Source organism: Rattus rattus, chromosome 9 (assembly GCF_011064425.1).
Source record: "Rattus rattus isolate New Zealand chromosome 9, Rrattus_CSIRO_v1, whole genome shotgun sequence".
Lineage (NCBI taxonomy): Eukaryota > Metazoa > Chordata > Mammalia > Rodentia > Muridae > Rattus > Rattus rattus.
This window is the reverse complement of record NC_046162.1, coordinates 45,087,003-45,109,519: the sequence shown is the minus strand read 5'-3', so window position 1 is coordinate 45,109,519 and position 22,517 is coordinate 45,087,003.

Below are 22,517 nucleotides of genomic sequence, written 5' to 3'. Positions count from 1 at the left end.
GGAGAGAATGTGCTGGGAGAATTCATACTTAGGACTCATTACACTGACAAAGGTAGTAGAAAATCTTTCACTCTAGAGCCACTTAAGGAAAGGGCTCCAGAAATAAACCAATGGCTCCCTTTCTTGGGGACTCTAACGAAAGTCAACATGCTGTGAGTAGAAGCAGGGCAGCACAAGTCAGCAGGCCCATGAATTTACTCTTCAAATTCATGTCATCTAGGTGTTGAGTTTTGTCCTCTTGATGTTTGGTGGTAATGAAGAAAAATTAGGAGCAATTATTAATGGCTGGAAAAACTAAAGTTGCATAAAATCTATTCAGTGCAGAACAGTATTTACCGTTTAATATAACAAAGACTGAATATAGATTTCACAAAGAAATGAGATATTATTATTTTGGGATAGTGAAGAGAGGGGGGAAGGGGGAGGATGCTGAATAATAGTGAGCCAATAAGTAATAAGTAGTAAAAAAAATGTAATTCAGAAACGTAGGTTAAGTTCACAATGATAGTTAAAGTTGAAACCCTTTGAAGGAATTGCCTTTTAGAATTTGAAAGGGCAACAGTAAACTTGAGAAATGTTATTTTTTCTTTTGCTCTAAGCCTTTAGCACTATTGGACACTTTAAGTTATTAAAACCACATATAATCTTTTGTTTGAAACAAACATTAAGCATGAACGATCATAAATAGATCATAAATCACCCAGATCCAAATGAAATAGAGGCATGGCATGCAGCTTGGAAGTAGAGTTCAAGGAGAAACACACAAAGACGTCTCTACATAAGACCTACATTCCACAAGGGAAAGAAAGCCCTGAGCATCTGTGTCACCAAATACCATTCGGTAGATAAATCAAAGACCATTATAAAGTTGTAGGAAGGCTGCCAGAATAAACCAAGGCTTAGAATGTTGCATGGCCCTCTCAGTCACTGTTAAACAGGAGTGAGATAGAGAGAAAATATAATGGATGCAATTATATTTAGAATGGCTTCACCAGGTGAGCGGTCTGCGAAGAAGAAATTTCAGAATCCAGGGATTCATTTACTGTAAATCTGTAAAACTAAAGAACTGCACTATCACAACGAAATAACCCCCAGTCAACTGGAAATATTAGTGAAGTATCCTAAATGTCTCTTGAAAGACAGCGAACCATATACAAACAACAGAAGGGGGATTGGTAAATGGAGCCACAGCCATGAATATTACAGAAGAAGTTAATAGATTAGAATTTGCACGTGACAGAGCAATAAAACGCTAAAGAACTTAGCTAGTATGGTTTAAAAAAAAGTAAGATAAAAATGAAGACTGCTAAAAAAACAATGTTAGGTACTGAAAACATGGAAAGCACTACACAATATACATTAAAGTGTTCAGTAAAGGGGGAGATTTGAAATAAATATTTAATCAAGGAAGAAGCAGAAGGAGGCAAGACACTGATGGGTATATAAGCACCCGGTCTAGACCTGCTTCTAGAAAAGTCTAGAAGTTTTCAAAGGACAGACAGCTTTCACAGTGTGTACGTTACTTTCTTTCAGAACAGTTTTTTAACCTGTTTGAAGAACATTCAGTCTCTCTGAAGCTTACTTCTCTAATTATTAAAATCACACTAATAACAAAACCCTTGACTGTACAAAGAAAGGGAGTCAGGATCCATTTAAAGTGCTAGAGTAGCTAGGGGCCTGCGTCACAGTCAAACCTCAGCACTGCTATAATAAGACAACTATGGTTTGCAAATGCAACAGGGAAGAGATCTCATCTCACAAGTAGCCTCAGGAAAAGCACAGTTAAAGTGGTACGAGATGCCCCATTTCCCAAGAAACACAAAGGAACATTTACATAAATAGAGACAGGCTTGGGAAGAGGGGAAGGTTGACATTCTTATGGCTGTGGAAAATATGATGCTTGTGGGCAGTGTGGTACTTAATTTATATCTTTTCTGTGGAGTTTACTTTTTTTTTCTTGCATCCTGAGTAAATTCTGCTCAAGTTTGATCGATATATTTTCAATACATGGGGATGATGCATTTTCAAGCAATGGTCTGGCTTTGATGGGATTTCTATGGAACATGAGTGAACAGATCCATTTTTTTCTGGGTTCAATTTATATTGTTAGTGCTTCTGCTTCCATATTCTGGAGGGATCGCTTGTCTTGCCTAGTGGTGAGTCACATAAATTAAATACACTGGACATGGAGACTCATGATTAGGTCACCAAGGAGGCATGAGGGACCTCCCAAGAGGCCAGAGCAAACAAGCATCTCCACAATGGGTCTGGCACTTGGGCAGGGAGAAGAGGACTTGCGATTAGACATAACATGTCTCTGAGAAAGCCTAGGGTGCATCTCCCTAAAGTCGCCCATGATGTCAGCCATTGCCAAACTGCAGCTGCCTCCCAGAGGTCTCTCCCAGCTGCTGTCTATCAGCCAGCAGTGATGGGAAGACTCCTCCTTCCTGGAATATGGTCCAGCAACAGGGTCAACAATAGGAGTTACAACAGTGAGCATCTTAGAATTTTGAATATGCTCCTGACTTTCCAGAGTGCAGGCACGCATGCATGTATGTATGCATGCATGATTTGTATGTCTCCCTGAGCTCTCATCTGCATTCCTTTCCATTTTGTTTTAGGGATGGCTGTTAATTGATAGCTATGCTGCTGGGTGAAGGCCTGTGTACCATGACCTAGACAATTCAATTGTCTATTCCCACTCACCACACAAAGGACACATATTGGGAATCTTTCGTGGCCATGGCTGGCAACTTGAGGTCAGAAAAACTTAACGTTTCTTCTAAGGAACAGTTGACAATTTCAATTTCATAATTTTATAAATTGGGAACAATACCAAAGTAAGATGTTGAAGGCAAGAGCTGCACGGGATAAAGCTAGTAGAGAGGCTAGTTGTTGGGGGTCCACAAAATAGGGAAAGAACAAACAGATTCGAGGGACAAAGTGGCTGGATCGTGTACCTGTGTCATACTTTATCAGTGGCTAGAAAGAGAAAAACAAAAACAAAAACAAAAACAAAAGAATCAACAACAACAAACTTGAAACGATCCGCATCCCATTCAGCCACCTGCTAAAAGTCAATACAGCCCTCCTCTGCCCAGACCTGTGGTTCTTTCTTTTTTCTATTTAAGATGCTCAGATCAGACACTCACAGCAGATCCTGGAAGAAGAAACTGGAAGAGGAAAGGAGGGTAAAGTTGGGAGAGGGGTCTGGGAGTCCTGAACTGTGCTTATAGGTAAACATCTAAATCTCAGCGAACCACCTCATCAGCAACTCATGCCCCAAAACGTCAGAGTTTTGACCAGTTCACACTCTTTCTTACAGAGAGGGTTATAGACAGAAAAACATCTAGGAGGCTCCATTCTCCTTCTTCTTCCTGTGTTATATAACTCAGGCTTGATACTGGAGTCATCCCTATGAGCAATTGGTTAGAAGACATATCCTCCTACACTGACACCAAGATTCTCGGTTGCTTATGTCTTTGATGTAAAACAGCATAGTACTTGCATATATCCTGTACCTATGCACCTGGCAGACTTTAAATCATCTCTAGATTACTTGAAATACCTAATAACATTCGAATGCTATGCACATAGTTGCTATAATTCGTGGGTTAGGGAATAAAAGGAATGAAATTTGAACATGGTCACTGTGAACACATCTTTTAGTTACTAAATATTTACAGCCCATAATTGGTGTAGCCTGGAGCTGTTGGGCCTGTAATATGTTTAGCATGGTCTCTCCGTGCATGACCAGCTGACTTAAATTCAAGAGCAGAGGGTCTATTAAAGAACCCATATTCTGCTTTGAATTTGTGTCAGCTGAAGCATGAGACTGCAGTGTTATCTGGTGGGAGGAGATGACAATGTTATGGAGTAGGAGGAAATCTCCCCAGCCTCTAACAAAGCAGGATCCTCTGTTTTATATTCCCCAGGGCATAGGTGCCTATGCATGGTCTCCAACATTCCCACTGCCCATCTCACTGTCATCCATCTCCAGTAACCATACTTTCATCCTTGAAGATGCTTTAGTCTTTGTGAACTTCAAGCATCTTTAACCTTTATGTCATATTGATTTTGCATCACTTGAAAAATATAATAGTCCAATAAAGAGACTGGAGATAGATTCTTTCTGCCACCATATGGTTTCCTCATCCTATATTGATGGTAGAATAATGGGAAATTAAAATTACCATACTTCATACAGGATGAGATCTGGTTACTATATTTCCTTCCTTCCTTCCTTCCTTCCTTCCTTCCTTCCTTCCTTCCTTCCTTCCTTCCTTCCTTCCTTTCTTTTGGAAGATCTTAATAGGTTAGGTAGAATTTCTATAATTAGAATTGATCTAAAAAAAAAAAAGAATTGATCTAGAACTTCCAGAAAGGGAGAGTAATATGAATAATTACTTAGGGAAAGAAATCATGTGGCTTGTTGTTATGTTACCATTGAAGTCCAACTTGGGCTTCAATGAGCCTACTGAATAGAAGCATGGATGACTCAAAGGCAGTTGCATTTTGAAAGTCCATTCCAGCATGCATGAGTACTCATGAAGGCTGGAATCCTGGAACTATCTGTATGACTCCCAAGTAGTTAGGCAGGTGGATGGATCTCCTTGCTGTAGTCCTTACTGTTTCTATAACCTTAGGGAGGAAGGATCCTTAAGTATCTGGTCTGTTTCAGGAACTTCCTGAGACTTTTGAGTTGTTTCCTTCTAGAGTACTAAGGACTTAAACCTTTCTTAACCTTAAGGAACTTCACGCCAAGATAAATTGTTTCAATTTGGAGGAAATTGTTATATAGCCGTAGTTCAGAAGATTTCAGAGGAAAGAAATCATGATGCTGAGGATTATGGGGAAATAAACCTCCCTCTGAAGTTGATGAAGCTTATGAAGGTGAATATGCAATGGATACATTGAATCTGCCTTGATAGATGGATAGATCTGCCTTGATCTGTCCATTCCCTCTTGACTCTTGCTACACAAAGCATGCCTTAGACTTGAGAAAACGTAGAATTGTTTATGTAGAATATCAGTGTCCACCTCCAAATTTTCAAAACAGAATCTATTTTAACAAGAGTCTTGGGTGATTTGTATGTACATTACAGCTTGAAAAGCTATGTTAATCATGCAAGTTGTTGAGACACTAAGTATCCCTGTACATTTCCAGAAGGAATGAATGCCTTTGAATTGCAACTATCAACTGAGTTCTGGGTCATTACCTTGAATTTCATTTTACCAGCATTGTTTCTAAACACAATGGATAAGAAGGAAGGTGCCAAACTTCATTGAGCTCAAGAGAAGTCTTGCCTGCAAGCCCCAGTTCATGGAGGGAGTCTGAGGCTGATGGTCCACAGTGAGAGGAGTACTGGGCTGGAAGGACCACTTATTATCACCAAGGATAGGATTCTGGGCAAAATAGCAAGTTTGACATATGAATATTTCCCACATCAGAAAGTTTTGGATTTGCTGTATTGGTCTCCAAAGTGACCCAGTCGTGCTTCAGTTGGACATTTATCATAGTTAAAGTAGAAATCACACCATTAGCTTTCCAAGCAGTGATAACATTAGCTGTGTAAACAAAGCAAGCAAACGACCTTCATGAGATCCCTTGTTGTTGCTGACCCAACACCTACTCAGATGATTACTCAGGTCACATGAGAACAGGGCAAAGGGACCTCTGGGGACCAGAGTCTCCTTGTTTATTTTCTGGGAGTCTTCAGGCACAGGCTGGTTCCTCAAATGCCTGTAGACGATTAGGCTCTGGATATTCGGTTCTGTGCCAAACTCTGTCATGGTTATTTTTCTCCAGGAGAGAAAGTTCCTTGCAACTTACAGTGTTTTTAAATTTTTTTATTTATTTCTTTTCTGCTGTTGATACTCTGGCTCCTGAGAAGGGAGCCCTCCCCCTGGAGCTTCAGGGAGCCGCCTGCAGCGTGAGAGACTGGCCACCTCGGCAGCCTCACAAGTACATCCCGGGAAAGGCCAGAGCCTATCCTTTGTGATAATAATGATATCCGGGAGGTTACTTCTTAAGGCAGGGGCACCAACTTATGTTTCTTGTTTTCTTCTTTGTAGGAAAAAAATCTCCAGGGTATGAGGCAGACAATATGGTGTGTGCTGTCTTGGTTTTACTATGGCAAGGAAGGTAATACTCCTTCAATTCTCTGTTTGGCATCAGCTCTCGAGGAACAGTATCAATGATAGACAACAGACGCTAGGGGCCCTGGTGACAGATGGGTATGTGTTAAGCTGCAAGTTTACACATGGAAGCGTGTGCTGGTTACATGTGTACACGTGAACGTGTGTGTGTGCATATGTGTTTGCCCATATACACATAGGCATTTATGCATGTATAGGTAATATGCATGTGCATGTGCTCCTGTGTACATAGATACATTTATATTTGTGTGAGTGTATCATTTTTATGTACATGTAAGCTTGTGGGTATATATGAGTACTTGTGTGATCATATGAATGTATGTACATGTATGTGTTCTCCTGTTACTCCTCCTGTGGATACGTGTGTTTCCTTTTATCTCTCCTCTCCCTTTATCTGTCCTCCCCTCCCATCCCCTCCCTTCTCTTCTCATTGGCATCTTGACTATAGTGTCTCCCTATTCCTTGCCTATCCCTGCTTCTGGCAACCTTCTTTTAATCTGTACATCTGAATAGTCATACTTCAGTACCCATGGGGTTTCATTCCAGGATTTCCGTAGATACCCAAATCTGACTTTCAAGGATGAGTAGTGAGCTCAGAGCCTGAGGCACAAGAAATCATGCCTGTTTTCTCATCATCCTCCTGTCAGAAGGCCAGGGTTCACTGGAAATTAGTTCAAGCTAACCCTCTTCATCAACAGCAGATGAAGCAGATGGATGCCCTGTCCTGGCTCTCTATGTACTTCCTCCCTGGCTCCTCTCTATTTCCTTCCTACCTCTGTGTGAACTATGCTGAGCACTATGCTCTAGCCCGCTGTTCTTAAGAATGTACCAGGAAATAAGCCACTTGCCATTGCCTTTCATATCTAGCTTGGTATGGCTTCCTGGTCTTATAACACCCACCAGCCCTGGAATCTCAACTGTGCCTCATGATCGCTGCTCTTTTCTGGTGCCTACATCCTATCAAATCGCATAGGCTCTCGGAGGAATGGCTCTTTCACTCAGTAGAAGTAGTGATCATGATAATCATGCCTATGGTGATAGAGATTTAGAAATCACAGTCCAAAGGGAAATTCTCCTGTCTTGCTCCTCAGGCTTCATAAAAAAGATTTCTTCATAAAACAGATAATAAATCTTTATAGAATAGTTGGCTCATCAAACTGCCAAGATTTCTTACCTATAAGTAGGTGAGTCGGTGTTGCTGCTGAGAAGCGATGTTGCTTGTCTGCTTCGAGACAGGGTCTACCTATGTCACCCGAGCTGGGCTTCAAGTTATACAATCCTTCTCTCTCCATCCTCCAAGTGTTGAGATTAAAAGCTACCATACCTGATGGTTTTACAGTTTTTAAAAGAGGCACAAGATGATGGATAACTTAGGATGGGATGTACATAGCAATCCCATTGGCCCTGAGGATGTGTAGTGGTTCACTGTCATCTATGACGTCCTATTAGTCCATGAAGAGGGCTCTGTTAATTAAATCAGGATGGTTTGGCTGACTCATCATGGTGCTCTAAACACATAGCCATTGACTTTTATGTTGAGTGTGTTTATGGAACACTTGACCCCAGGAACATATTCTCAACATGGAGCAAATGGATAAACACAAGGTAAACCTCCTCACATTAGAAAGAGTGCCAACTTCTCTGTCTTGTCTATTGGATTTTCAGCATGCAATTGTAAAACCAGACACTAAGGATGAGGACAATCCCCTGAGGAAAAGTCTTCAGAAACCCTACCTCACTCTGTCTGGTGTCATCGCACTGTGAAGCAGCCAGCTGATTTCAATCTCCATGCACAGAAGTGGCTGCAGACCAAGGTCAGATCAGCACAGATCTCGAGGCAAGTCCCTGGCACCTGATTCAACATTGTAAGATATCAAATGGTGGAGTCCTCCTAGGAACTCGGCCCAAGAGCTTATAACTCTGTATATCTGTCCTGCTTTCTCTTTTATGCCCAACACTTGTCCACTAAAACAATGACAAATCTAACAAAACAAAATGACCTTTCTCCTATCCTCCCCTCTCAGAGTCACACTGTTCGTCTGTCTATTGTTTTAGTGTCCCGTATCAGCAGCTGGCATGATCAGACACGGTTTCTCATTACAGTGTAAATTATATTGACTGTATCTGAGGTTTACCATGTGATTCTACTAGATATGTATAGTAAGAAGGTCTAATGGTAAAGCAAGCTCACATATTTAACATCTCACAGAGTTAACTTTTATTTTTGTGACAATTACCTTTGACCTACTTGTTTTGTCAAAATCCCTGACGCAGCAGCAGTTCTGGAACTGCACACAAGCCACGGGCTCTCATCCTATGTGGCTTCTACTTTGTATCTTTAACCACTCTTTCCCCATTTCTTTCCCCATGCCTGCCTCTGGCAACCTTTGATTTATTATGTATGGATCTCAGTAATGATCCTTCCTGGTAGGGTTTCAGTCAAGGGCCCCTGTAGATACCAAAATCGGCAGGTGCTCAAGTCTTTATATAAAACAATGTTGACATATATCCTATGAACACCATTCTGTAGAGGGTTTTGTTGTTTTGTTTGTTTTGAGATAAGGTCTAACCCAGGCAGAAGACTTTGCTTCCTAATCCCCTTGCCTTTACCTCCCAAGTGTAAGGATTACATGTACCGTCATACCCAGCCACTTCTGTATGCTTTAAATCATTCCTATATGACTTCTACTTAACATAATGTAAATGTGATCTACACAGTTGCACAGTGTCATTTATGGATTCTATTAGAAAATTCTAATTGTGTTCATAACAATTCAATAAAGGCTTATGTTAGTGCTATCAATATGTGGTTTAGCTGAATCTGCAGACAAAAACCTAGGGAGATGAATCCTTCATCATGGGAAGCCAATTGTGCATTTGGTTCCTGATTATGTCTTTAAATTCCACATGTAAGCAAGACTGTGCGGTAGTCCTACTGGATCTAGTTTATTTCACTTCACGTGATAATTGGTGTGTCTGTTGTGGCAAATGGCAGGATTTCCTTTATAAAGGCTGATTGATGTTCATGTGTGAGTCTATACCACCTTTTAGTTACCTGCCCATCCATTGGTGTTTTAGTGTCTGGTTGGAAACGAACTCTGAGTGAGTATGTGAGTGAGGTTAACCCTAAGATATTATGACTGACCTCATCCCGGACACTATTTCTTAACCAATGGCAGTGGGTGGTAGCTTCTTCTTCTTCTTCTTCTTCTTCTTCTTCTTCTTCTTCTTCTTCTTCTTCTTCTTCTTCTTCTTCTTCTTCTTCTTCTTCTTCTTCTTCTTCTTCTTCTTCTTCTTCTTCTCGTTCTCCTCCTCATCCTCCTCCTCCTCCTCCTCCTTCTTCCTTCTTCCTCCTCCTCCTTCTTCTTCCTTCTTCTTCTTCCTCCTCCTCCTCCTTCTTTCTTCTTCTTCCTCCTTCTTCTTCCTCTTCCTCTCCTTCTCTTCCTCCTCCTCCTTCTCCTTCTCCTCCTTCTCCTCCACCTCCTCTTCCTCCTCCTCCTCTTCCTCCTCCTCCTCTTCCTCTTCCTCCTTCTTCATTCAAATTTTTGGCTGTCAACACATGACCCAGGGTCTTCTCTGAGAATACGCAGAACTGTCTACTGAAGAATCCCAGATTTTCTTGTTTCGCAGCTACTGTAGATCTTTTCTGTGTTCAACCCTACTGTACAGCTTTAAAGATTATTTTAACCATGTCTTTCTCTGACTCTGAACAACAATCAATCCTTCCTTAGCCTAGCCAATGTCTGGAGACAGCACAGGACCTACCTACCCTCCAGCATCATTTTCCTATGAAAACTCCAACCATGCCCCCCCTAAAGGTCCCACAGTAAGGACCAGTATCCTCCATTTTCATCAACCTGAGACTTGGGAAGCAGCCAATCAGGGACAGTGCTCCAGAGCCCACCACAATGAGTCAAGCTCTGTTTACCTTGCCTTGTTCCTCCCTCCATGGAAATCATAATACAAGCTATCCTCCATATTTGCTTTCTCCTGATGTCTTCCACTGCATCATGGCTTCCCTGCCCAGCATGCCTGGCTTTGTATTTCTAAGGATCTATGCATATAAAATACTTCTTTCTTCTGGTAGGTGTTTCTGTCTTACTAGTCAGAAGCAAAGGCCAGCAAGCACACAGCAATGCAATGCTTTTCCTGGGCTTTCTTTATATGTGGGCTGCTGCTGGGAGGTGCCCTCTACTCTTGGGAAGTCTTTTCTACCCTCAATTCCCTCACAGACCTACTTCTTTTTTTTTTAATATTTTATTTATTTAGTATATATAGGTACATTGTAGCTGTCTTCAGATACACCAGAATCTGTTATAGATAGTTGTGAGCCACCATGTGGTTGTTGGGAATTGAACTCAGGACCTCTGGAAGAGCAGTCAGTGCTCTTAACCGCTGAGCCATCTCTCCAGCCCCACAGACCTACTTCTTAAAGAAGGCATGTGTCTTAGTTGAACCTAGATCCAATCAAGTTGACAGTCAAGATTACCCATCATTTGCATTTGGCCTACTATTGCAATAAGGTTAGCGCATATCCCTCCAGGGCTAAGCATGGGAAGAGAAGAGATTGGAGGGGCTGGAGAGATGGATCTATGTTTAAAAGTGCTTACTTCTTTTCCAAAGGACCCCAGTTACCTTCCCAGAACTGACATATTGGGTGGCTCAAAGCACTTGTAACTCCAGGTGCAGGGAATCTGACTCTCTCTTCTGTCCTTTGAGGGTGTCTATATGCATGTGCACATACATGCTGAAATATATCATTAAAAATAAAAGAACTCATTTTTAAAAGGAAGGATTACTGAAATATCTTCCTTCCCTGACAGATTGGCAAGATGGCTTTTTTCCTCAGAGTTCAGATGAGGATCAAAGCTGGCCCATGTTTTGTAGCTCTCAGGAGACTAAAGATACTGGTTGCTTCACTACAAAGAACTGTTAGAATACTGGTTGTCCACTCTATAAATATATTTCTCTGTTAGAGTCCATTGCTCTATTAGGCATCCCTGTTAGACAGGATTTAACAGCACTAGGTTATTTTCCTTTCTACTATGAGACAATATAATAAAAATACAGTTTTAGGATCGATAGATAGGGCCTCCCCAGACAGGATACCTAACCTTGATCTTGAACTTCTCACCCTCCAGAACCAAGAGAAAACAATTCCTGTTGTTGACACAGTTTATAATAGCTGTGCCATAACGTTCCCCAGGAGAGCGTCACATGGTCAAGTCCATGTGGGGACCACCGCCATCTCCCAGATGAAGGCTTTCATTCTGCCAACAAAACCTCTTCTCCATGTCACCAAGACTTAGGACTGCTACAGCCCTCACACAAAAAACTATGTCAAACCCCTGCAGGGCTAGCATTTTTGTCCCCCGCACCAGGCTTGGTGAGCCCTACCCATCCATCCTTGTTTCCAAGGTCCACTAACTTCAACATGGCAACATCTCTTCTCCAAGAATCCTACCCTTTGTGTCTAGAGCAGAACTCTGGACATGGTGTCTTATACTCTCCTCCAAGCCTTTCCTCTCCTCTCCAAGTCTCACCATCAAAGCTTTCTCTAGAAGATCATCTTTCCCAGTTTTAAAGAGTTAGAGGAAATTGAGAAGAATTCTTTAGTGACTTTCATATAGCTGTTTGTCATGATCTTTCGCTTAGATAAGGGCACTACATGTTTTTAAAATTATACAGGCAAGATAGGCATTAAGGATCGTGTTTCTTCTCACAGATCTATTGTGACGAAAAAACAGATGATATTTTCAAACACTTAGTTTTCTGTGCCTGTGCAAAATCTCTCTGTTTGGACAAGGCGGTGATCTGTATTAGTGGTTCTCAAGCTTGGCAGCACATCAATAAAACCTGAAGAACTTATTTAAAATTCATGTGTCCGACTCTCCTCCAGATCCACTAAATCAGTCCTAGCCAGCAGCGTTTTTTATCAAGCTTCACCTGTGAGTTTTCTTGCACTGCTCTGTACATAGCTTTTCCTGATGGTGGCTAGTTAGAAACAGCGATGGTGACTGACGCATGAAGGATGGGTAAAGTCCTACCAGGAAGTAGTGTACACAGAGGTTCACAGAGCTCCAGCTTCCACAGAGGGCCCATTGGGAGTCAATACCAGCAACAGCTTGTTTTTATTTATTTGTTACTAGGGCTTCATCCATTCCTTAGTTTTCTCTACCCCTCTATAATGTCCAGTTATCTCCACTCCCAGTTGGTCAGTTAGCTCCCTGTCCAATCAGTCACTCTGGAACATCTCTGTTTAACAGAGTTGCTAAGAACCCAACCTTCAACCCCACAGTGACTGAGTTCCAGTGCTAAGTCCTTGCTAACCAGTTTACACTCATGCTCTTCACTGGTCTCGATGACTCCAGCCTGTGCTGCCAATTCTCTTGTTTTGTGTCTTGGTAGCCTTGGGGATTTTAAACATTTCACCCCTTTCTATTCCTCCATAATCAGAGGATTGAAGTTCTCCATGGTTCTCACCAGTAACCTCTGGGTATGAAAATTTATATCGAAAGCTCATGACCCTTCAAATGTTTTCCTGATCTGCTATTTTGATTTGTCCTCTTCTCCTTGGTAAATATCTCCTCCCTCTGTTCTCACTTGTATCCCTAGTTCTGGCAGTGGGTGAAGGGGAGGAGGGTCTTGGGTGCTAGTAAGAATTTAAGTCTTTCCTTTTCATGGTTCATGGAGTCTAAGGCGACTGGAAAAAAATCTAATTCTTTCCTCTGGGCCTAACCTTCCCTATGTTCACCCCCCTTTAAAGTTACTAGAGTTATTCCTATAATTTGTAGGGTACCCCCACCAAGTTCCCCATAATACCCTTTCTTCTAGTTGCCTGTTGTCTACAGACTCAACATTCCAGAAAAGCCTGATGCTAATGTGCATTTTCAGTTTTGACTTCCATTTTCCCCCCTATACTCCTAAATTATTCAAATTTCTCATAATCTCCCAAACATGTTGTCTTAATTCATTTGAGTTTCCATAACAAAAATGTCACAGACTGGGTGGTTAAATAAACATTCTCACAGTTTCGAAGCCTGGGAGTTCAAGATCAAGGCAGGGACCCTTGATTTGTCTGGCAAGGACCTACTTTTGGTCCATAGGTGGTTGTATTTTTTCTGTGCCTCTATGAGATGGAAGATACTGCAGCAGCCTCTGAAAGTTACTTGTAGTACTAATTCATAAATAATGGTGCGGGTTTTTAAAGTAATCTTATCTAAAGTGGATACAATTCTTAAAATCTATATAGAATGAACCTGAACCCTTCAAAGGCCCACCAATGTCAGAGACCCCTATTCATCTGTACCATTCTAGAACCAGTTCTCTGAACTTGAGTACCTGCATCCCACTCCTTATAGAAATCCTTTTGGTTTTCTCACAGCCATTGTTCTCATTCTCCAGTTCAGAAATGAACCTTTCTGGGAATGTCTTTTTGACAGATACTGTGAACAGCTTAGAGTATACCCTTGTCCTTCTGAAGCTTGCACACTCAGGGATAAGGCAGCCAAACATAAGGCTATGAGAAGTACTCATGTGGAGGTGCCTCGAATGTGATAGACAGTCCTAACACAGATGTCAGGTCTACTTAGAATACAGAGATCATGGTCATGGTCATGGTCATGGTCATGGTCGTCGTCGTCGTCGTCGTCGTCGTCGTCGTCGTCGTCGTCGTCGTCGTCGTCGTCTTCTTCTTCTTCTTCTTCTTCTTCTTCTTCGTTAGTATATGATTCAGACTGACCTTGAACTCAAGATTTTCCTCTTTCCTCTTTCTAGGAATGGAAATTACACCTGAGAGTCACAATACCCAGTTGAGAGACGAAAAGTTTGGAAGTCTTCTATGTGAAAATGAAGTGATACTTGAGACTAGGAAAATGACAAAAAGAACCAAATAGATGAAGTTCACCAAATAGAAGAAGTTTGTTTAGAAAATGTGCATATGTATGATTTTCTTATAATATTTTTGTCTGGGTTTGGTGTCTAAGAAAGACTAGGTTCATAGACTGAGTTCATTTTTCCTTAGGAATTTGTCCAAACTTGGGCTCTAGTGATGGGTCAGTCTGACCTAGAAAACACAAGGACCTGACTGAGTCTGATTCCCAGAACCCATTTAAAGATGCCAGGTGTGGTAGTCCCATTTGAAATCCCATTTCTAACAAGTGAAAGAAAAGAGGGTCCTGAGAATCACTGGACAACCAGTCTAGCTGCAGTGATCAATTCAGGTTAGGGAGAGACCCTGTGTCAAACAAGGTAGATAGATAGCATTCTTGAGGATGACACCTAAGTACATACATTAATGTATACTACCAGTACACAGACAAACTACACACATGAACATGTTAGTACATGCAAAATGTACACACACACACACACACACACACACACACACATTTGTCCAAACTGATTTAATTTTTTATTAGCATTTGGGAAATTTCACTAGGCTCAGGGCTGATATTTCCTTTAGTGGAAGGTTTTACATACAGTCAGTTTTTTAGTTTTCTAAGGTAGACGAAGGATGGTATATTCAGGTTATCTAGTTTTTCCTTGAATGCTAATTGGTCATGTGTCTTCTGAGGAATCTGCCCTTTCTTTCTTAGGTGTCTCAGTTATCATAAACTCATTTATAACAACCTTTTGACATCCCTTTCATGTCTGCCTATTTTTAGCGATGCCTCCTCATGTGTGCCGTTTCTCATTCCCAATGTTATTAATTTATGAATCCCTTGCCTCCTCCATGATGAGGTCTGGCTATAGCCACAAAAAATTTCATTGATCTTTTCAAATTTCCAGCTTTTGATCTCATTCATCTTCTCTACTAAAGCTTTTAAAAGTTTCATATCTCATTGGAATTTGCTATACTTCTAATGTTCCAGTGTTCTGTTACTTTGAGTTTAGGGTGTTCTTTTCTGGTATTGCATTTTGTTATAGGAGGAGGCTCAGGCCACTGATAGGAGTTTGGCCTTTGAGATTTGCATTCCAGATGGTGAGAAGAGGAGCTATTTCCAGTTCTGTGTGACTTCTGATTCTTTCAGGTCAAGGTTAGAGACAGCAAAATGGAGTCATAAACTAAAAGTGTTCAGAGATCCAAGACTGGAGGGCATTGCTCAGGGGAAGAAGACAGAGGAAGAAAAGGACCCTGGCTGAGTCTGGAGAATCTTTAGCGTCTGGAGGTTAAGAACCAGAAAGACCTGGAAGGTGGTGCCACATTCCCTCCTGTCCTAGCAGGCACAGAGCCTTTTTGAGCCACATTCGGAGTATTATAACTGCCATTCACCATGCTGCCATAGAGCACCTGTTAATGGATGAATGAATGAATGAATGAAAAGACCAATGAGGTGAGGAGATGATTGGAAAAATATCAAAAGGATAGAACCACAGAAGACAATTGTAGGAAAATGAATTGGGTGGACCTATTTTTTTCTTGGGTACCAATCCTGTGCTTTGTGAAGTCCTGGAGAAAAGGCTTTTCCCATCACTTCCTTGGACACAGTGAATGCAGACTGGAACCCATTGGCCTTCTGCTACAGAACCCATGAGGAGACAAAACAATGTATTCATGTTCGGCTTCCCGGATTGACTTTCTATTCCTTTGGTCTCTTGTCTGTTTTCACCCAGATCAAAGACTGCTTGTGAAATGTTTTGGCCCAGAATAGAATTTAAGATTCACCAAGGGCAAGAGCAGACATTAATAAAAAACCATTTGGACCCTTTGGAACTGGGGACCACTATATGGGTCAAAGAGTCCGGGTGTATCCCTGCCAGCCACAAGAGACATAAAGATGTTGTTCCAAAGAACTGGGCTCCGGGTTAGTGACAGGCTCCATGGCTACCCCCTGCTGTGCTGGAGCGCCAAACCTCCCCCCTTGACTCACAGGACTGGCAGAGACAGTGACAGGCGCCTGGCCCAGGAGCCTGGCTGACATCCGGCTGACCGAAAGCTGAGCAAGAGAGCTCCAGAGAGCTGCAGAGAAAGGCACCCTTCTGAGGTTAACCACGATATTTACAGTTTCGGAATTTCTGCAGAGAGCTGTGGTCTCGTGTTTTATACATTCAGCAAGTTGAATAGACCCTGGAAGGTTTAACTGTCCAGTTGAACCTATAATAAAGTTTATTTTGATTAAAACCTGCAACGAGCCTGAGTTTGGAGTTTGCGGCCTGGTGGCTTTACATAAACAGTTTACTTAATATCGTTTTTGGCTCTTGTTCAATAAACCACCACGATAATCCCATTCACAGACAAAACAGATCACAGATTAGCAGACACGCTGCTGTAAAACAGCCGGGTACCTGCACTTTGCAGGAAGGAGAGTGTCTGTTTGGAAGAGGGCACTTGTTCTCCTTCGGAGCAGAAAGCACACTTTCTTTGGATAGCTAAAGAGGCAAAGGGTTGCTACATTGCTCTGCTTCTTTTTATACCACAAAAATAGATTTTAATTAAGCACATAAAGTGAGCCCGGCTTGGAGCTGTTACTTTCCAGAGAAGGCAAGCTGGCTTTGTTCAGGTTGGAAGAGACCCTAGGCAAACGCCAAAATCACCTATGCTTACATTTCATTTTAATGTGCTCAAGTTCAATAAAAGTTTATCATCTCCATTAAACCAGTACCTATTGGAATCTTCTGATTTAATCTTCTTAGCGCACGGAACCACATGAAAGAAATCAAGACCCCAGAACAAGGCTGTGTCCATGGGGGGGCAGGATTACATAAGAGGAACGAGGCAGCATGGCTGGCTCCCTGTCGGTCTCACCTGGTCTGGTCTTGGTGAGCGCTTGCCTGTACATGTGGATGGAGCTCTAAGCCTGCAGTACCCTGGCTGCCTGCCACAGTGCAGCACGCCGGGGAGTCTGCCAAGCTTGGGAGTCCTCAGCTGCTCAGTGTCACAGCACCGCCGCGATCCCACACAGAACATGAATTGTGTGACATTTGAACAAACAGATGTCACGCGGAGGGGTGCGAGTCAAACGTCTACTGGCAGCAGCACAGTAAGGACATAGATCTTGATTCCAACCCTGGAGACCTGAGGTGCACACATACACATACATACATACATACATACATACATACATACATACATACACACACGTTCTCCTACACACTTATACTCACATGCATATGCACATTCATATATACTAATACACATACACACTCATACACATGCACTCATACACAAACACACACATGCATGCACACACACACACACACACACACACTCATACACACATACACACTCATACACATGCCTTTTCCTGCAAGGGACAGAATCACTTTCTTCTCGTCTTCCATGTGGCTTTTCTCATAAACACTAAATAAATAAGTCAGTAAATAAATGAAATCTCCTATACTTCATGGCTGGGTATGAGTAGAGTCCAAGACTCAGATGTGTTAAGTCATTGATTCAAGCTATGGTGTGACCTTGTGACATGGTCATAGAAAACATGAGTGATTGTAGGGATGCGTGGATGACCACAGACGCCTGCTCGCTTGACATAAATCTTGAGATGTGCATAAGCCAGGGAAACCTAGGACTGCAAAGGGAAGCTGCAGTCCATTTTCTTAGAAAATTCAGTGAGAACTGAGGCAGGAGGAACATTTCTTAGGAATCCAGGCAGAAAGTCCTGGGATGGAGGAAATGTTTTTCACTTCATCCATGCATGGAACTTGGGGAAAACTGAAGACCACAGCTCTTTGTATTAAGTATTTTTAGCTTTGGGACCAGAAGGTGACTATTGCCCTTGATGTCTTAATTTCAGGATAATGTCAAAAGTCACAAGGGCCTAGGGTGGAAGAACATGGAACAGAACCTTTTGGACTTCTGCAGGGCTATCAAGATTTCTGAAAATACCTGGTTAAACGTTGAGAGAGGAACTAGATGTTCCTCTTACACAGGCTTAGATGAGCCGCTCAAGGCTGAGGGGCAGCGGGACAACTCCTTTCTCTACTACTATTTCATTGATAGGTTATTTGCAGCTCCTCTACTGAGCTTAGGCTTAGTAGACTGTCAGTCAACTTGGGTTGCTGCAGCAACCATAGACTGGGGGAAAGGTGGGGAGCTGGACTCCAGACAAAATTTCATTTCCCAGCATTATGGAAGCTGCAGAGTGATTTATCAAAGTACTGGGCAAATAGGTTTCGTTCTGCAGCTTCTTAAGACACATATGCACCGCTCTTTCTGTGTCCTGATACAGTGGAAAGAGAGTGAACAGAACGTCTATGGGATCTCTTAGGGGACCAATTCCAGGAGACCAGGAGCACTGTCATGCCACATCTAACACTAATCACCACCCAGGGCCCATTTCTAAGTATCTTTACACTGGGGGCACGGTTTCAATTCATAAATGTGAAGGAAGAAAACATATAAAGTTCATACCAAGACTTTGTCAGGGTGCCAGAGATATTTCAATTGTTTATGCAACAGTCAGGGAGAAAGAAGCAAAGAGGATCTTGGGAAGGACCCCTGCAACCATCTACTTCCTTGACTTGAGGTCTGAAGGTCCACCTTCATTACTGAGTGCATGGTCCTCAAGTGCACCAAGTCCAGTTGCTCTTTCAGGTCCTGGAAGACCTCAGCTAAACTCTCAGCACAGCCGTGTTTCTTAGTCTTTGGTTTGCAGAGTCTGTGCTCACCATCCCATGCACGGTTTCCTTCTGTTCCAGTCACTCATTGCCACTTCTAATATTTAAAACCATTTATAACATTTTGTATGTTTATTTTTGTATTATCTGGCATTTCCCAGTTGTTGGTAATATGGCTTCTATGACATCATGATTTTCTGTGTCCATCCAAAGTGAAAAGTATCTTGCCCTGGCAGACTTGCAGTAGCGTGCACTGACAAATCTGAACTCCCATTGAGAGGGTGAGAACAACATTCTGTGGCCGTCTCAGATGGGCCTTGGATGAAGGGAAAAACTTCGACAAGTGAACATGTCTGGCCAGGAGGGAAGCAGCTCACCCTTTTCTGTCCTCAAAGACAGTCCTTCTCTGTCTCTATCACTGGAAGGGTTGAAGACTGTGTGCGATCCTTGCAAATCTTTTCATTTGGAACGTGAGTTGTGCAAGTAAAGAGCAGTAAGTTTCATACTTTGAATGTTATGCTTTCATTGAAAGATACTGAATGATTCTGAAAAGCACCAAATTATACTTTAGGTTGTAGGTGTCCCTATGGATGAGAGAAAGTGAGAGGGTGAAGAGAAACAGTGAGACAATGACTGAGCTATGGACTCAGTTTAGGTGCCCATCAACAAATGAACAGATGAAGAGAATGGGATGCATGAACGTGAATGCACATACATATTCATACATGAGTACAATGAATGCATACATGTATGCACACATGCACACACAAACATAAACACACATGATGGAGCTTTATCAGTCATAAAGAATGAAATTAAAGCATTTATTGGACAATACATGAAACTAGAGAACATATTAAGCAAAAATAGTCAGATTCAGAAAGACAAATATCCCATGCTTTCACATTCACAATCTAAGTGTGTGTGTGTGTGTGTGTGTGCGTGTGTGTGTGTGCGTGTGTTTCTCTCTGTGTGTGCAACTAGAAAGGAGTCTATTTGAAAAGAGGAAGAGATCCTTTAAGGAGAAGCAAGAAAAAGTAACAAGGGTAGAAATGATCTATAGGTATGAATATGTCACAAAATGTTTATTATTTTGCACAGTGCATATGCAGTTTTTTAAACAGGAAAGTTGTAGAGAGTTTATTCAGCAAACATGTAATGACAATGTCTAAGAACAGGACTTGTGCTTGATGCTGTCCCATCCATTCTAGTCAATGAGACCTGCTTCCATACACAGGCAATGGACCTGATGGATAAGAAGGTGTGCAAGGCAGGCCAAAGAGGACCCTTACAAAACCATATGTAATGATGCTCTTGACCACTAAGCTCACTATATAAGCCTGAAGTGCATTAAAGCTTGGGCTAGGGCTGTCCACCACTCTCTGGTCAATACTGAAGGAACTGTAATCCAGGGTTCAGAGTGGCTCCCTTTCCAGACCCAGGCTCCTGAGGTCTTATTGGTGGGTTAAGCATGGTCTACCTCTCTTCCTGTAGCAACAACATAAATTCAAGTTCAGAAACCAGACAGCAGCTAAGAGGGAGCTGACTTTGAAGTTTAGGGCCTTAGGTTGAAGGGAATTCTCTTGGCTGAGTTACAAAGGGAATGAATGCCGTCATAAGGAAAGTAGCTTCAGATTTTCACTTTATCTTCAAAATAAAAGATTAGGGACACAATTCTGATTGAGATGGCTAAGCGGGTGTTTGTATAATTGAATTTCATGCTCATTATTTTCCTCTGAAGTGGTGTACACAAGCAGTCATTGGAAAGTAAGGTTAACAAGCACACTGGCTTTGCTGAACTTTACGACTTCCTTAAATTTCAAGGTTCTTGCTGTCTTTGCGATGGCTGCCATGTAGTATGAAGGAAGGAATTCTGATAGAGCTGGGAGGGGCCTGGGAAGGCAAGCCTCTGGAAGATATGCTTTTCTGACATCAGCAAACCTGGGTAAATAGTTCAGTTTTTGCACACGATCAAACATAGTCCAAGGGAAACTTCCAGCTGCATTGGATAGGCTAAATCATGGAGGTTTAGCATCTCTCAATTGAACCATGTCAGAATCCAAGTAAGTCTGTACCACAGACTTCTGTGATGAGTATATCACAGAATATATGTCCTAACTCATCCGTCCAACCTCACAGAACCTACACACTGGGCTGGGTCCTTTGGGCAACAATGATATATTAATGCAGGCTGAGAGAAAAAGGCAAGAAGCTGCCTATATAAAGTGTGTTGTGTTCTGTATGGATTTGGAGAAAATAGTCATATGCCCATTTTGCCCCTTAATCAAAGACGTCTACACAAGATATTAGTTATTAGAACTCATGTCAAGATTCAGTTGGAACAAGCCAGGCTTCATAAGATTTCCACATCTGACTGATGGCAGATTGTGAGTCTTTTTTGTAGACAGAAGAAGGAGTTGGGGTAACATTTGCTGAGCTAACCCTACCCAGGCATCGCTCTGATGCTTACAGTGCCTTAGCTGAATCTCCTTCCCTGAGGTTCTCAAGCATTTTTCAGGAAATCATCAGGTGTCTTTTGATTTGGTCTTTCCTGTACCAGTACCCTGTTGAGTAAGTGGAGCTCAACGCTCTAGGCTTCAGTGTGGCAGCAACGCCACACTCCTACAGTTCTATCTAACACCGCCTCTAAGGTGTCTTGCCTCCTTCAGTATGAACCTGATGTCCACATCATGCTATCTGGGCAGCAGGAAGATGAATAGCACACTCAGAGAAGGTGTCCCAAGGTCACACACCACAGGTGACACCTGGGTATCTTCTCCATGGTACAGTATTCAGGTGCCTGTGGATTAAAGGGACAAACTATAGAAGGACCGTTCCCACAGTTCTCTCCAAACTAGTGGGCTTCAAATGATGGGGAAGAGGGTCCCTCATTTTCCTAAATCCAGTCTGTAGATTCTTTTCCAGGAAATCTGGTCTCTATCCCCCACTGAGGGGGCCAGAGTCTTGTTGACATTTCCTTCCCGTTCTTTCCATCCTTCCAAAGCCCCTTACTTGCCCCTTCTTAATAACTCCCTCAGTCCAGAGAAGGGATTTCAAGGTTGGGGGGGATGTATCAGAACAATTAAACAAATTACAGCGTCCAAAGGACTCTCAGGAATCCAGACGGAGCAAAAATTATTATGTTTAATATAAAACTGAACTTAAAATAATTCTGCTCCATGTTTAATAACAACAGGTATGGCTGAGCTAAGCCAAGTCCTCTTGGTCCTCCCAGCCAGGCAGCCTGGCTTCTCTTAGCAAGAAAGATAAAGCAAACGAGAGCTCTTGAAAGCTGATAGAATCTATCACTTCTGAAAGAATGCAAACTGTACAAATACTCAGGTTTTAAAACAAAATCCCTCAAAGCCAGCATTGCACAATGAGGTCGGCACGGTCTGGCAGGGCCCATTGGCTTGTCTCTCAGCCGTGCAGTGCTTTTTCTTGTGACCAGAACATCTATGACATATAGACACAGCCTTTGCCTCTGCACTGTATATTGAACCCGGGAAGGCAGAACCCCCATAGCTCAAGTTTACAGAACTACGTGACAGTGTTTGAAGTAGCTTAGCTGAGACTCAAACAGTCTGACATCACAGCCTTCGGGAGGATGATGGAAATTTCTTAATTTCTTTGGAAAATTGGAAAAACAAATTCTTTTCAGGTACTGTGTTGGCCACCCAAGTGCAGCTGTTGGGCTGCTGTATTTGTTTCGGGGGGGGGGAAAAGCATACAGGAATGCAGTGTGTGGAAGGTACCGTCCATTCTGGATGGCCTGTACTCTGGCA